The 18,033-nt window shown below is 39.3% G+C and overlaps 1 protein-coding gene across 1 annotated transcript in view; it reads right to left on the bottom strand.

Annotated features, from left to right (window-relative positions):
* The window catches only part of GRIP1 (glutamate receptor interacting protein 1), a gene marked incomplete at both ends in the record, with an annotated part of 216,222 nt that overhangs the window by 50,104 nt on the left and 148,085 nt on the right, over window positions 1-18,033 (bottom strand). The gene's annotated exons all lie outside the window — the stretch shown is intronic.

Here is an 18,033-nt window from a genome sequence, read left to right as displayed (position 1 = left end):
CTCCTGCTCCTCACATCTTTTTTTGTTCCCTTCATAAAGAAGTTTTGCTGCCCACAGACAGCAAGTGGGAATTTTTTTCTAGATAAGGTTCAGGATTTCAGGTGTCAGACATCCCATAGGTTTACAATCAGGAATTTGGTATTTACCATTCCTTTGGAAAACTACAGTGCTGAAATGTGAAAATCAAAGTTGATGCATTTTTTATAGGGCACTTAAAATCCCTGGCCCGTTGTATAGATTTAAGCCTGGGTAACCAGCCCAAAGGCCAGGCAGAATTTCTAACAGACTGGATGAATTTTGTTTCTAAGAGCCATGGCTTTAGCAGTTACAGTCTCCAGTTAGTCTATTTTGCAAAGCCCTTGGCAGCACTGCTCAGCTAACAATGGAGCACTGTAAAAGCACTCAGGGATTCTGCATGCATTCACATCCACTTTTCTTCACTTAACTGACAAACTATTCATTACTGTCAAACAGCATCTTAAACACTTAATGAATCTTGTCATCTTCCATGTGGTTTGCTTATTGTATTCTTAAGGACTTTTTTTTTTTTTTTTTTTTTTTAATGAATTTTGAATGCTCAAAAAGAGCATTCTTTGTGTCCATTGAAACACTCTTTGTATGACTGATACCCTTAACGTTGTCCAAACTCGCAGTCCAGTGGTGGCACCATCATATCCTACCTGTGATATTGACACTCATAATACCATGACCCCACCATGACCCTTCTCTTGTTTTTCTGAGGCTGACCCAGTGAGAGGTGGTCAGCCTCTTCCAACTGCCCATCTTTTCCATGGTCTCAAGGGAAACAGGAATCAAACTCAGAAATGGCTAGTTCTTTTCACTGTGCAAGAGAAAGACTTGCTGGGAGTGGGGAGGCTTTTTTCCACACCTGTCCTCTCTCCGTGCATGCTTCTCTCCACTGATACCTTTTTCCTTCCCCACATTGGCTGTTCACCAGTTCATAAATACAAACAGATGAAAAAACACACTTCTGGATGCACCAAGTCACACACAGCCACTTCCTAAAATATGTCTTAGGCTGTCTTGCTAGCATTTTTTCTTTCCTTTCTAGGGGCATTTTTCCTCCCTCCCTCCCTCCCTCACTCACTCACATTTAACACCAACTAGATGATTAGCTAGGTCTCCCTAACACACAAACAGCTGACTGATGGTTATTTAAATACTAATATTTTGGAGGTGGGAGGCTGCTTGTTTATGTAATCCTCTTTCCTTGTACTTTGGAGATAATTTGATCTCAACAAATCCCTAATCCCCATTTTGCTAAAAAGGGAACATTAATTACCAATTTCTTTAAAAGATCTAATTAAGAAATTGAGATTGGGATCATGGGTCAATGGTTTCAAGAAGGAAAGCAGCAGCAGGGGAAGAGGCAGGAATAAAACCTCTGCAGTGTCTAAAGGGCACAGGAGCAACATTGAAGATGCCCTACAGCTAGGTAGGCCCATTATCACTCATTCAGAGCAATATTATTTGATTCCTCAGACTTTTGTGACTATAAAGGTCATAAGTAAACCACACATACTGTATTGAAGCGCAGTACTGGCCTTGGCATTCTGTTCTACTTATACTGCATAATGTTTGCACCCTGGCTTTGTTCATGCTTCATTTAGCAGAGTAACCTTTTTTCATCTCAGATCTTTTGGGAAAACTGGAATCAATGCCAGCTAGCAAGCTCTGATAATGATGGCTGAAAAGCTCAAAGTCATTGACAGTGTTTCTAATTCTCCCTTGAGAACTGGAATACGGAAAATATTAATAAGTTTAATGACGTGTGAGACTTTACTCTAAAACACGTTTTGGAACAGAGCAAGCCATCATTATCCATTGCAAGCAATATTCGGGAAGTGAGGGTGGTAGTTTCTTTAATAATAAAACAACTGTTTAAAAATTAAATAATGTTCTTGTTCAAAGGGTCAGTGACAGTTTCCAAGGCCCGACTTACAACTTTGCATAAAATATGTGCGCTCCTAGTATTCCCTTGGCTGTGGAGTTTGTATGTGTTTCAGGCGCACTGCAGAGTGAGCAACAGATGTTCTAATTTTACCCATCTCAGCTGGAATCAGAGGGGCAAGAACAGTATGCATAAATAAATAAATAAATAAATAAACGAATCAGTGTTGCCAATAACAGCATGGCACTGGAGCTGCTGGGCTACTAATTGGAAGAAAGCTCAAAGTCCACTGAAAAAGATGAAATTGCTGTTAAGAAAAAAAAAAAAAACAAACAAACAACAAACAACCACCAATGACATTTTACATCCTCTCACTTTTAGAATAATCAGATTTTTAAAATAAGAAATAGGAATAGTTTTAAGAGGATGCCAGCAGAATGAGTGACAATGAGATCAGAGGGATCTCTTAGCCTCAGAATGGAAAATAGAGGCATTATTCTCTAAATGAATGCATCGTCTATCTCCTCCCCTATGCACAAGCAATTTCATATTCTCGTCAACTGGCTGGCACAATCTTTCCATTTTCCTCTTCTCGTCTAATTCCTGCAGTTCATTTATATGCCTCTAATGCACTCAAGTTCTTCAGATCAAAAGCTTAAGAGCTGCCTTTACCTAATTTCATACTTTGCAACCTTAACCCCATCATCCTTCTCAGCTCAGAAATGCCTGCTAACCAGCTAAGAACCTCCCTTGCCTTCAAAGTGCTCAAAACAGCGTGGGTGGGGATGTACTCAAAATCTGCCTGTGGACTTTTCTTCTCAGATTTTCTCTCATGTTCAGACTCCAAGGCCTGCCTAAGCCCTTTTTGCTTAAAAGACTTTTCCTCAAGTCTTGGGGCACTCTTTCTTCCCACTAACACTGCCTCATGCTCAGATGTCTTTTATTTTTTACTAGGTCTCTCCTACACCCAAAAGTAGTATTAAATCCTAATCTCTCCATTTATATGTATCTTTATTTTCACACGCCCTGTTAAAACCTGATTTATCTATTGCTGAACTTAAAACAGAGAGGGGACATGGCTGGTGAAGCCTATATAGATGATTCCGAAGCTGATCTAGTCTGAATGCATTCCAGTTAAGCCCAGGCTCTGCAATTTCTTTCCTTTGCTACCCGAAAACTGACTACTTCATGGTAAACTCAGGTGGCACTGAAAGAACTACTGGAAACTCAAATCACCCCCCTGATGACAGCATGGACTTCTGCCTGTGTTTCTTTTCAGGAAAGGAATTCAGAAACAGTGATGTTTTAAACCCATCTCCTAAGACAGACCTCCGAAACACTGCAAATAATATGCAAGCTCCTCTGCTGAGACCCTGCAAAACAAAGCACTGTTTTCTCCATCGCACAAGGCATAGATACAGCTACATAGATGCATATGTACCTACGTACAAAAGATCTTCCCCACGCTTATCTTTATTATGCAAGTAGGGCAGGAAACTACAATACACCAGAACTTGGATTTCTTCAAAACAGCCCTGTTCTTGTACGATTCTGTCCCCAACTAATCATAACAAATAGAACAAATAAGGACAACATAATGTGCATCTCTGCCTGCTAACTAAGAAACAGCTGGGGTGTCACATTTTATGTCTGTCAACCTGTATGCTTGTAAGTAGACACTACTATTAAGTGCTGCAATACCTACAAATTACATCTATTTGCCATAATGACCCTAAGTTTGCATCCCATGTGAACAGTAAGAATTAGAGAGGGTCTGGATTCTCTTCAGAAGTCTGCAGAGTGCAACACCCCTCACTGCCAGCACTTGACAGATGGCAATGAATGCTGCAAACACCCAAACTTTGTGTGGAGATGACAGAATTTCCATCCACCCAGGGAGCTACCATGCTAATGATGTACTGGATAATCCCAGAAGCTGCAGAGCAAAGGCATGCCCTGGAGAGTCTGGACATCTTGATAAAAGAGCTGCCATGAACATGAAACAGATAAGGCAATAGAAGACATGCCAACATCACGCAGTGCAATGCTGTGGTATGGACCTCCCTGTGCCAGCTCCATCTCCCCACCCAGCTGGTAGAGCTCAGGCCCTGCAACCAGCAGAGCCACATGAGCAAGGTGCCAGGATTTTGACAGCGACTCTCAGCAAGGCGACAGATCCAAGCACAGCTCTGCTCCCGTGTGGCTGGGCTGCCTGGCGTGCTTGAGGTGCATGACAAGACTTTGATCAAGGTCCTCTGTACTGAGCCATGCTGTCTCATACATTCATGATTGCTTTGAACGTGGTAGCAACCTCCACACAGGTGCTAACCACAGTCTTTGACTCTTAGTGTACTTCTTTTATCATTGAAAACAATGGTCTTGGTTTGGTTCAATAGGCAGGAGGTTTCAGACCTGGCTAAAACAGTTCTCTGCAAGGTCTGTTAGATGAGTAGAAACCAATGCAAACAAACAAACAACAACCAACCAACTAAAACCACCTAAACTGAGACTCTGTATTGATATCCATAACAGAGAATATGAATTTTGTGATGCTACAAGTAAGTATATCTGTACCATTTTTCCCCCCAAAACCTGTGGTTTATTTTCAGTAATCTGTGCTTTAGCACAGCTGTCTTATAAATAATTGGTGCATTGGCACCACCACTGTATGAAATGCTACCAGGCAGAAGGCTGGGGCTGAGATCTGACCTTGATATTAATGCACCAAGGAGCAAAGTGAGAATTTTACAGCTCTCTGGGGTTGCTAGAAAGGGCATAGAATATTTTGCCATTTGATGCCAGCCACTCATAAAATGAAACTAAAGCAGAATGAGAGAGAAAACAAGTTTATTAACTGCCCTCTCTTTCTGCTTTAGTATTGCCTGAGGAGCAGTTTGACAAAAAATTTAAAAAAAAAAATAGAGAGAGAAAGAGTAATTTAGGTAATTCACCCTCAAACCCAACACAGAAGCCATAGTTCTGAACACACACACTCTTTGGTCCCACATTGCACAAATAATCGTGGATTGCTTACCTGTTGTCTGCATATTTTCCAATTTTTCCCTTCCCAGTGCTTGCTCTGGGTAAAACAGAAACAGGACTACTGGGAGCATGCATATATTTAAAGTAAAAGAAGATGGTCTCAATATTCTCTGTTATCTGCAGCATACATTTCCAGCAAAAAAAAAAAACACAATTTCACATATTTGTTTTCTCAAAGCTCCAACCAAGCAGTAAACCCTAGAAACCCCAGCACCTCATAAGCGCCAGCATCCCAGCAGTGAGAAGTGCACTCTTTCCTCTGCCTCAGCTCCCAGCTTGCTGCCAGGGTCACCCTTGGCGAGGCTCCTGTGCGGCTCCTCCTTTCTGTTTGCCAGGCCAGTTCCTGCTGCCAGGCTCGGCGGGACTCCAGGTCCTCTCATGCCCCTGTCTGATGTCTTTTTCTTTTTGAAGAAGTTCTAGTACTTGTGAGGTAAACAGATTCAGTAATTACTGAATTTGAGTAAAGGAGAGAATGTGAAAAAGAGAAAGTGGAAAACCTTTTCCAGGAGTGTGTCTTTTTCTTTACTTTTCTCCTCTGTCTTCTCCTCAACTCTTCCTTCCCCTTCCCTCTCTTTTCCTTTTCCACCCCAATTTACCTAGGCTGTAAAGCCCTTGAAAAATTAGAGGCCACAGTGCTCAGAAGAAGGCAACACTGCTGAGCTGACCCTAACAGAAATACTGTCCTTACACAAGTGGTAAAACATAAACAAAAAAACAAAAACAAAAAAAGAATTAGGAGCTGATTAAAATAAGTGGAACATCAAATATACATCATTATAAAAACGCATGCACATAAAAAAAAAAAAGGACAGACCATTCTACTTACAGAATGATACTAAAAGGAGAAAAAAGGAAAATAATTACAGTCACCATGTGGGCACAAAGCACTTTAAACTTAACGAACCTCAAAATGAATATTGCCTGGATGAACTTACTTTTACCTTCCTTCTTTAATTACTTATTCACATATTCTTCTCTCTTAAAGAGCCTTGCAGAAAAGGTAGACAGGGACTATTTCATGAATAGCACCAAACTCTTCCCTTTTTCTTTCATTCTCATGCCTTAATTACTGAATACTCTTCTCATCCTGGCCTGAGCACATGGGGCAGGGGAGCTATTGTACAGTGCTGCATTACAACCCAAGTTTATTAATGATTTTGTCTCATAACCACCCCTCAGAGCAAAAGCGTGGTATTTTCCCCATTGCATAGATAAACAAATGAGGATCAAATAAATGAAGGTCAAAAGCATCTATTAGTCTGGAGAGACCAATGTGAGACATCTGTATGCAATATTCCAACTAAAAACTGTATCATAATACATATGCTGCATGGACTCTGAGTAAGGCTATATGGGCATCTGTAACTTTTGCATTTCCAGTCCTTGAAGAGCCGAACTGAAAGAAACTTTGCAAAGACAAGAAAAACCATGCCCTGATTTATGCAAACTCTTGGGAAAGTTATCAAAAATGCTGTTTCTCCTGAGCACACTGAGCTGTACCTGTTCAAAGACTTCGAAATGTAGCTACATCTGGGTGGATTTTCATTGGGATAAGCAGCAGAAGAGACTTTCCTGAAAAGAGCTCTCTTTCCTGCAACCACTACCTTTAAAGTACAGGTCTGTGTACCAGTGCTTTGAAAAGACACATCATCCTAAAAGAAAGATTCTCCAACATTCTCATTCATAAGCAAAACAGCTTTCTTTAAAACTCAGTCCTGGAAATGGCAGAACGATTTTGCCTAAAAATGCTAAAAAAATTAATTCAGATATAGACAGCTGGGTGAAGCTGGAACGGGGCCACAAGAAAAACCTCAGCATAAACTGCTGAAGTTTTAACAGTTCTTAAAATTAGTGGGTTTAACTGTGAGGTGGTTTACAGAAGTCTCAAGCAAGCTGTTCTTTCTGCAAGGGTTTCATAACGAAGCACGGAAAGGACACATCTTTTCTCTTTTGCTTTTCTTTTGCAGCTGTTTTCTAGTTTAAACATAGCAGCTGATGTTTCTCTCACATTCCCTATCCAGCTAAAGAACGGCAGAATCACTGAATGAGACAGACCAGCAGCACCAATGCCTCCCCGTGTTTTATAACACCAACCATCAACATTTGAAATCTGGTCTGTTGTGCAAAAGCCAAAAAGCAAACCGAATGAAATGCACAGTGGTTGTTAATCTAAGAGTTTCTCTTGCAGGCAGTAAGACTAAGAGTTTCACCAAAATCTAGATACTGGGAATGACTACAAATCCAGCAAAAAAATACAAAACGAGTAATTTCATGCATGTATGTCCCATCCCCACACTAATGATAAAGTACCAGAAAAGAAAGATCTTCGTAAAGTGGTAAAGAGAAAGTGGGCCTGGCATGTCCTCTGTTCACGAGCAGAAGCAGCGCTGCTATTAAATAACGTGCACCAGAATTAGCTCCTTATAACACAGGTCTTCTTTACCCTTCAGAGTTAGTTTGCTGTAGAATCCCTAAAGCAGATACTCTCACTCTGGCAGTGAAAAAAACATGTTGATTTAATGGTGCAAACACTGCTAAAATTAGAAGACTCTTATGTTGTCATGAGACATTTTGGTTGGTATCAACTGGGTCCCTGTTTTGGGAGAACTGATAGGGGGGCAAAGAAACTCAGCTCCACTGTTTATTTTCCTAATGGCAAAGCTCTTCAAATGTAGGACAAGGGCTAGATTTTTCTCCTTTGGGTCCTATTTTAAATCCCAGCTGAAGTCATTGAGAGGCCTTCTCCTGAGTCAAACAGGTTTGGGCCAGGCCTTGGCTAACTTCATGAAAGGCAACAGACGGCTCACCTAAGGATCCGTAGTTCTTGTTCTCATCTGGAATGCTTCAGGGCAGCACTCTGCAGCACTGCAGTAGCTAGGGATTAGATCCAGCTTCAAGTGCATGCAAAAACTACTAAATTCAGCAGAGAACATCAGCTAGCAGACTCTATTCAATCAAGATAAAACAACACATTTAGCTAAAAATCCAATTCAAGGGCATTAAATACATGCATTCAGCATATCTTTTTGAATGGAGGTGTTAACTGTGATTAGGAACAGCTAGTTATTAAGTTGTTGTGGGGCTTCCTGAGCCAAAAAATGGCAGGAGGAATTCCAGGGATAGTTTGTTTCAGATTTTCTTTCCAGTTATTGGAAAGGTTGTGTCAGACACATATTAATGACAGTGTGGAAACCACAGGCTCAATACGTTTGCAGTGTGACCCAGGTTCTTTTTTTTTTTTTTTAAGCTGCTTGAGGCCTTCAGATTTCAATTAAGAACTCAGGCAGGATGACCTGAATCAGCAATAGCTTTTGGATATAAAATGAAGGATAAAGAAAAACCCAACTAGGAGTTTTTAAAGAAAGTGTGGAGACACTTTCTAAGTCACATGAAACAAGTCCCAAAGCTCTGCCTCAAGGTGTACATACACCATCTTCTCATGTATAAAACCTTTGGATTATACACCAGACAGAAAGTGAAAACAACCCCGTAATTCAGAGGCAATATGGTTTATATACACCTCTGTGTAAGGCAAGAGAAAAACTCATCCTAGAAAGCCCTTTCTTCTTCAATATCATCACTATTTCTGTTCTCCCACGGTGTGTCTCTGTTATCCCCAGAGCCTCATTGCCTTTGATACCCTATGGCCAATTTTGTCGATTGGCAAAGCCCTGTTCTACTTCCAATTTCATCCAGGTAACCAGAGGGTCTGGGTCACCACCTGACTTGACTCGTTTACAGGGAAGACTGCTTTTTCAGTGGTGTGGGTTTGATGTGTCAAACTGCAGTTTTCAGTCAGAGAAGAAATGTCTGGAGACAGAAAAGAGGAAGGAAAAAGCCTCTGCTTGCCACAGCTTTACCTGCAACCTTGGGAAGCTGTCTTATCCTTCACCGCTCATCTCCTTAGAAGGGCTCAGCACTTTTTCTGGCTGCAGTGAGCCATGACTTTTCTGCTAGAGTCAGAATTGCAACTAAAGATGAAACCTGTGAATGGTCTAGATAAGCACTCTTCATAAAACCACTCTCACCCTCTCCTCTTCCCCCAAGAAGAAAGCAGGTAAGATTTAAATGAAACCTGCTTGCATTTGTTTTATTTTGAATTTTGAATGAATATTCAATTATGACAGAAACATCATTTTGTTAAGGTCCTCCAACATCTACACTGTAACAGCAACATGACCAATTGATAACAGCTGTCAGACTATTCTGGCCAGTTTCCCTACAAATGAAAAGCACGAGACTCACAGAAGATCAAACACCACTAGTCACCAATGAATTGATTAAAAAAAAAAGAAAAATCAAATCCAATAGCATTTTTGGCTGAAGACTGCCTAACACATGGAGTAATTTTTATCAACTTGTTTCCCCAAACCATGCTGATAAATAATGAGTTCATAGGCTGTGAAATGATCTCTTTAAAACAACGAAGCATGGTAACCACGTATTTAGAAAAAGATGCAAAGACAGGTTATTATGGGTTTTTAGAATTACTGTAGGGGAATGTGATCTGAATAACAAATACACAGAGAGTAGAACATTTTACTCATCGTACAACTGAGTAACAGCCTCAGAAGTACAATTCTGTGTAACAAAGTCACGTTGTAAGAAATGCCACTGGTGCAATTATCTCTGAGTATCTTTGTTGATTTCAAGATAACTCGTTCACCTTAGACATTGATTTTTCCCCACCTGTATTTCCAGCTCACAAGCCTTAGAACTATCTTTTCTGAGCAGTACACATCTCCCACATGATGAATACTAGGTAGTGCAGTCTCAAAGGATCTGCTTCAGATCACATTCATAACAGTTTTGCACCAGAAGGCCATTGATTGAGACAGTTAATGTTTAGGCAAAATACCTAAAAATATTCATAGTTTAAAAATCCACATTTTTCCGTTCTGTAAAATGAAAAATAAACCATGAACCTTAATAAAAAGGACTGAAAATCTGCCCTACTTCATCCAAATTTAACCTCATAGTTCATGCCCAGCAAAGGTGTTCCAGGAAACGAGTGAAGTTATTCTTGGGTTTTCTCCCCTTGACCTAACCCATCAGGCACAGTCATACTAATGAAAAAAACATCAAAAGGATGGAGTAGTTTGATTCTGGATTTTTCAAACACTTCCCTCAAGGAGAGTCTTGGGAGACTTTGAGTGCTTTCCTCTCCCTGGCACACAGGCAGGAATGGTGCCTTTGCTGCTGCTGTTCTTTCCTCAGAGATGGGCCCTTTTAGACACAGCTTCTGGGGTTACTTCCCAAGTTCTCTCTGATATAAAGAAAATCAAATCTGTCCCTTAGTCTCTTGGATGACTGCAATGCCACTAAGCCAAATCCAAGGCTGAACTTTTTTAATTGGATTTTTTCTGATTACCATGTTTCTCTTGCATTGAATTGCATAGCACATGCAGAAGATCCTTTAATCTCCAGGAAGTTTAATTATCATCCTCTTTGTAAAACTTTCACATCTGCTCTCTGACTTTAAGTACTTCAGCTACCTGCTCAATTATTTTTTTTTTTCATACCACTGCAAATCGGGATAATTTGTTATTCTCATTAGTTTGCTGTTGACCAACATGCTAAGTAACAGATAAACCAACTTAATGAAAGACCTCTTGACTTAACTTACAGCTGATCAGAGGCGTGACCTTGGAGCAGAGATGGTTATTCTCTTTCACACTGCATTACATCTGGGTAGCACTCATGCAACATGGAAAGATTTGACCAATCCTTTTCCCATCAGTTACCGAATGTAGAGTAAAAAGCTTTCCTTACAACAAACCAGTAAGACATATACATAGGAGGGTTATTGACTGGATGATGCAGAGGACAGCTTGTTACAGCCATCTCCTCTTCCCATTGTTTGTTTTTAAATAATTACTAGATGAAGCAGAATTGTTTTTATTTTTTAATTTTTATGGCAGAGGCTGCTTCCTTTTGAGCATCCAAACCTTTGAATTAGCACATAAAAATTCAGACCATGTGCTTTGTGAGGAGATAGCACAATGGATTATGAAGGCTTTACTTTAATGAATGCCCATCATGAAATATATTAGATATCTCAGACTATTTTTTTTTGAATTGTACACTAGTTAGACTAACTGCATTCAAGTATAGGTTTCACCTTCCTGACAAGTCTTTGAAGACAAATTTTCCCATTACTCTCAGTAAACAGCAAGACAGCGCAGAATTTTTTTAATTTAAGAAGTGAAACTTGGAAGAGAATACCCCACACATACCCTTTCCTTACAATTTATGACAATTAAATTGTATTTTTAGTTTTCAGTTACAGGGACATCTCATTTCACCTTTACAGTTTTTTCTCCTGTACAAGGTAATGTTTATTAAGCTGCTTTTAATGAGGCCAGGGTTTCAAAAGCACTAGAGAGAAATGTTAATTGCACCCGTTAGAGTAATTTGTAACTTATATAGTTCTACTAAACTCTATTTATTTCTCTTTAGGGATGATCAAGAAGTTTGTAAAGAAAGTATTATCTGTAAGATTTATGAAATACTTATAAAACACGATGACTCCCCTTTAATTTCTGTAATTATCTAGTAGCAATATGGCTATCAAATTGTAACAACAAATCATGACCAGTCAGAGAAAAGAAAATAAAAAAACACTATAGGGCAAACATCCTTGGGAATCACAGCTCTTCTTAACATTGTTTGACACTTCTCAATAAAACACCTTGATTTTAATTACTTAAAACTTACCACTTGGCCATGCATGAACTAAATAGTTGGTGTGATTTCTTTTTTTCTTATAACAATTACCTCTCTCAGGCTTCATTTTTTTCTTCCCTTAGTTATTTCAGCTGAAACAGGTCAACCACGTCTGAGAGCAACATTAGGGAAAACAGTACTACTTTAGTACTACTAAAATTCTGTGGGCTTTATATTGAAAAGTCATGTTCTCCGTGAGTTGTCATTCCCTGACAGATCTGGTTCTGAGAGTCAAGAGGAATGTCAGGAGAAGGGGAGACTTGGACTTCTTGACCAAGAAGGGGAGGAACATGGGAAAGGAACTGAGGGGAGAAGGTGATCAATCTAAAACGAAGCTGTAGTACAAGGAACTTGGGAGTGGTTTGCTGAAAGACAAGTATGGGAGGAAGTGCTAAAGAGGAGTGGGCACAGAAACTGGAAAAGGATTTTATGGAAGGAAATCAGTAGTGTGAGAAAAAGAAGTATGTGGGGAAATTACTTAAGGCTTACTTGGCAAAAGACAAGAGAAAATTGGGCTGTAAGAAGAGAGATAGCATGATGGGGATTTAGGAATTTCTAGAAAAGGAGTTTCCATCTGGTCAGTAAGGAAAGGAAATTCAAGCAGCTGTTGGAAAAAAAAAAAAAAAAAAAAAAAAAAAGGATTGTAATGCAATTAGGAACCAGGATAAGAACAAAGAACAGAGGAAAAAAAAAACAACTGTCACACTTGCATGAAACAGACAGGAAGAGACATGAAGGAACGTGGGATCCTGAACCTTTATGCTGCTTTGCTGTCAGCAAACATATTTGAAGTCCACTGGTCTATGTCTCTCAAGCCTTTTCTGCTTGGTCCCCAGGAAGCACGTATGTATTGTGCTGAACAGCTGGTCCCAGCGAATAATAGGGAGCAGACTGGTGGACCTAATCGTTCTCACTCTTTTGAGGAACTATTTGGGTACAGACATAATGCCACACAGATTTTTCTCCCTGACAGAGATTTTTTCTCCCTACAGAGAAACAGAGAATGGTACATAAAAATGTACAGTAAACACTGTTGAAGACATAAGCTCACACATACACCAAAAAAAAACCATAATGTTGGGAAACAACAAATTGACATTGCTACTGCAATAGAGTGTTACAGTGTATGACATATACACACACTCTTTTCTTACAAGGACTGATTCGACACCTCTTTTACTACTCAGGAGTCCTTATGGTGAAACAAGTATCCCCTCCATAAGACAAGCATTTTAAGTTTTGAGGTAGCTAGAAGTGAATGAGATGGGTGGGAGCTGTGTAATGAGTAAAGAAGAAACTGTGAGGAAGGAAAGAAGGTCAAATAACATTGAGAAGACAACTCGGTGCTGCTTTGAAGTACCACATTCTCTTTGTCCCTGTCACAATTTGTGTAAAGGTTGAGAGGACATTTAAACTAAATCGGTCACTATTTGCAACCATTTTATTGTTTCAATATCTGTAGTCAATGGCAGGATCTCTTCATCACACAAACCACTGACAAATCAAGAATGGGGTTTTGAAGTTGCAAGACCAAAATGATGAATTTTTGTTTAAACCATAGCAAGTATTTACCTTAGGTATCTATGTCATCCATTTATCTTAAGAAATGTTAAAAAGGTATTATTTTCCTTTTAAACCATGTAAGCAGAGTAGATTAAAGCAGGCAAGCAAGTAGGAACTTGCCTGCCTGACAGGTCCACTTATAAGCAAAGACAAGACTCAGTGAAATGAGTATGTATTGTATTTGGTAGCAGCATGAGATGAAGGGTTAAAGGGAAGAACCCACTGACTATTGTGAAAAAGCAGTCCTGAAAGTCATAAAACTTGATAGCAGAAAGAGACAAAAAAAAAAAAAAAAGAAGCCACAGACATCTCCAAAGGAAAAAGCTTTTTCTGGTGCCAAGGATAAGTCATGTCCCAACACGTGTCGTTCTCTAGATGAAATCTTAACAAGCTAGCACAACTGAGAGAGAGAGAACTTACTTATTGTGTATGTTCACTGCTGATTGTCAGTTCATACTAATGGCCCTTATGCAGGCATCTGGGCACTGACAGCAGAGAGCACAAATAGTGCGTTTGATAAACAAGGAACTTGAATAGTACAATGGGAGACTGACATTCTAGAGCACATAGATCTAAATAGCATGAATGTGGATGGTGCATCGGCCTCCAGGAGAGAACAAAAAACCCACATGTTTTTTGTAGTGATATATCTGTGAGTGGATATTTCTGCAGCTGTTAGAGAGAGATGTCTACGTCATCCTCTGCCTTAATCAAGAGCCTACAGATTTGGAATGACCTTGGGACACTGAGGTTGTCTCCTTGAGATCTGCATATTGCCTGAAGCACACACACTGTAGCATGACTAAGGCCTCAAAACAAAAAATAAATCAGGAAATTAATGACTTAGCATTCAGCCAAGGATTAACATAGTGCCCTTCATAAGCCTGTAGCCACATACCGAAGACAGAAAGAAAATACATAATGAATAACTGCATATGGTTATTCTCTCCCGTGTGGCTCTCGTGACTGCGTTACTTGCACACCTAGCTGGACAGAGACTGAGCAGACAATCTGAACCGTAACGTTTCCTAACTGGCACATTCAACTTCATTCATTGTCTTCTGGCATAATTTGAGTATGTGCTTGTGTAGCAGTATTTAAAGTAGAGTAACACTTCAACTACTTGAGCTATTATGACCTTGTCTTTGCACCAGAATTTCCTCTCAATCTGTCTCTGAAGAGGAACTCTTCTCTAAAGATTTAACTAACTCATTTATATTTAGAATTTCAAAGCACCTCGGTCCATTGCTCTGTGACAGTCAGGAGACCTGCAGCTACAGTCAAATGCTAGAGTGCAATGACTCCCGTTCCTTGGTCTTGTAAAACCTGGTAACACTTAAAGGTCTCCACAGCTCTGGGTATGCTTGAGTTATTTTGCTTTATGCAACTTAAGGGGCAGCCCACATGGTTCTTTTTTTCTCCCACATTTCTTAACGTCTTGCAAAAATTACTGGAAGTCTACGCTGGATCACAGATTATATCAGCTGGTGTTTAAACTACGCGTACTTCCTTTTCCTAGTGTTTTTCTTGTCAGGCATTGAATTCCTGTCAGAATTATTGGAGAGTGAAGCAGATTTCTGTAAATGTACTCTCATAAAATTGTTACTGCCTTTTTTTTTTTTTTTTAATGTGTGAAAACAAAGAGCCAAAAAGCTGGACAGTATTTGTCAAACTGCTGTCAGATTTACTAGCAAATGATTGCAATAATAATTTCCATTCAATAAAGGTGGATGAATGGTAAGCGCAGAATTCAGAAAACTGAGGATGCTGTTCTAGCTAAAGTGGAGTGGTGCTATATCAGGGTGATGCAGGTAGCTTGGGACAAAAAAAACAGCTGACCATCTTTGCAGAGAACTATTACAGGGTGCCACATTACAGTAAGTGTATTCTGGCTCAGATAAGTGCACAAATCGTTAAATAAGCCAAATAAACATATGGGATTAGAATGAGCAATATGTTCCTTCATTTCTGAAGATTAAGGGCACATGTGGCTTGAACTAAGTAACACAGAGTGAAAAGATGAGATAGAATGACTTTGGCTCTCTTAGACGCAGATAGCTAAAAAAATATAAAAAATATATTAAAAGATTAAATTTGTGCCTAAGTTCTGGCCATGACTAATAGTCTTGTTTAACTAAAGGATTCTTGATTCAAAGATTACCCCAACAGTAATATCCAAAATTTAAGAAGTAGATTGCTCAAAAGCTCAACAGCAGAAATTGATGAACTAGAGCTATGCAAAAATGTTATAGGCCAGACTTTAAACCTTTAAAGGTAGCCATTACCTTTGAACTTTTCTGAATGCTGACTTTCAGAGTAAATATGGAAGATTCAACCCAAGTTGAACTTACACAACCCCAGCTACAGAGACAGTAGACAACCCAGGAGCATCAATGCAGCTTTTAGAAAACCTGAAGGCACACTGCCTCTGCTCTTGTTCCACATAAATGTAGTGATAAGCTTTTATTTCTCTTTTTAGAAGGGGGAAGTGTGAATCTCTGTTTGCGGCTTATTATTACCATTGCATTCCATATTCATAAGTCATTCCTATATGATTTTTATCTCTAACTGAAAGATCTCTCAAACATATTTTCTTATTAGGAAGCCCTGATTTCTTAGATAAGGGTGATGTAAAGCTTATGCACTCCATGATGTAAGACATTATGGAATTCATCTGGCTAACTAAACTGAAAGTTCTCTAGGTCAGAGAAAAAAAAAAAGACACAAAATAACCATCACCTCCACTGCCACCACCAACAAAAAAAGATAAAAACATCTCCTTCATGATGCTGAATCAACAAGTTTACTTCCTAAGACCCAGCTGAGCAAGATACTTCAGACTGCATTTAAGCAAGCATGAGTGAGTTCAGAGGGACTAGCCACATTTCTTAAAATATTTACACACTTATGTACCCTGTATGGAACCCCTTGATGCTTTTTTTCTATTCCAGTTTGTCTAGGTTCCAGAACCAATAAAATGTACAAGCTTCCCAAATGACCTCTTGAAGACTTCAGGCAAAGGAACAAAACTTAGAGAAATATAGCACCTTTGAAACAGCTTATGCTTACAGGAGTATAAAAAGTCAGTTACACACCATAGGACTGTAGCTGAAAAATAGCTCAGGATTATTTTCTTCATCTAGTGTAACCTTTTCAAATTAAGTTCCAATTTCATGCTATCAGAATATATTTTATGGCTCTTTCCAGTTCTGGTCAAATGAAACTCTACTTTATAGGATGTAGCCATCTGCTAGCAGAAGAGAAGATTTTAAAGCAAATAATGGAACAATTGTATCTCTGTGAGTAAGATACGTCACTGAAAGTATATTCTAGGAGGACCCTATAGAATGGACCAAACTCTCAAAGAACTTTTGGATTGTTTCTTTCCTCTCAGCATGCTAAACTACTAAACCAGTTTCAGGCAACAGTACAGATAAGCCATTTTATCTAGTACTATTCCTCTAGTTTTAGCCTATTTTTTATATTCATATCAACCCTGAGGTGGCATTACAAATACCTTATCTTGTGGGTAACAGAAGAGATGGAGAACAGAGTAACATTTTTCTAATTCTTAAATTTCTGGTCATGGTTCATATCCTCCCTTTTATTTTGCTCACAACTTTGACTTGAGCAGTAGTAAATGAAGATCCAGATCAACACCATTTTCAAGGGCCAGGAATGAATAGATTAGGACAAGTGATTTTCAGCCTTTGGTACATGGTCTACTCATAACATAACTGCAAAAAGCAAAGAAAGCCTCCCAACGAAATTTTTCACAATACCACTGGAAATCAACTGGGGGTTAGATAAAATCTAACAAAAACATAATGCATGAGACAGAGAGCCTACTGGATCCCTCCTTATTTCTTCTTGGCGACACTGCAGGACCACTATCCCATAAATTTTTCAGTGTTTGATTCCCTTTTCCTTTTTTTTCTTTACAACTCAACAAGTCTCAAGTTCTTCCACCTCCTTTGGTTTCCTCTGAGTTTTCTCTGAAATTAAAGACCGGTTGGAAACTGTGGCTGTCCAAAGCCAGGGGTTTATTTCAATGAGATCTTTCTCATAGAGAAGGCAGAGTTTGAAGAATCTGTTTTTAACACTGATGATAGAAAATATTTAGTCATCCATCATCTTCGAAAAGAGAAAACAACAAAAAAAACCCTGAAAACAGCTAAATTCTATTCCCTTCAGGTTACAAGATCACCTGCATTTCATCTACTACATGGGAGGTTCCTGCCCAGATGCAGAGCTCTCACTACATTTCTGGACATGAACCTTGCATGAATGTCCAGCAGAACTGCCAGACACCATGCAAACCTGTCACTCCATTATGGATAGTTAAGTAATCACAGACATATTTTATAATAAAAAAGATCTGTGTCTTGGAGAGAACAAAGAGAGCTCTTCCAGAATAAACAAATATCTTACATTATTCTTCTAAGTGTTAATATTTTCCAGTGCTTTGAAGTTTGACAGTGCTATTTCACAAATTCCTAGGAGGCCACTTTCCTTCTAGGCTAGAAATCTGACTGTGGAACTGAGGAGGAATAGAACAGAAAAATCCCCAAACAGAGAAGAAATGCTTTAGTCTGACTGGTGAGTATTTCAATTTCTTGCTGCCACCAGTTTTGACTGTCTTGCAAAAGTGGAGGGGATATGACACCTTCCACAGCACATGGAAATAACTCATTCCCAAACCTGTTGTGAAAAATCACCTGCTCTCCTTGACTTTCCAAAAATCCTCCAATACCTTCAGTGAGTTCAGCAGCAGTTTGTATGAACTGTTA

Source organism: Netta rufina (genome assembly GCF_964035555.1).
Source record: "Netta rufina genome assembly, chromosome: 1".
Taxonomy (NCBI): domain Eukaryota; kingdom Metazoa; phylum Chordata; class Aves; order Anseriformes; family Anatidae; genus Netta; species Netta rufina.
Note: the sequence above shows the minus strand (reverse complement) of the source record. Positions and strands in the feature narration are given on the sequence as shown.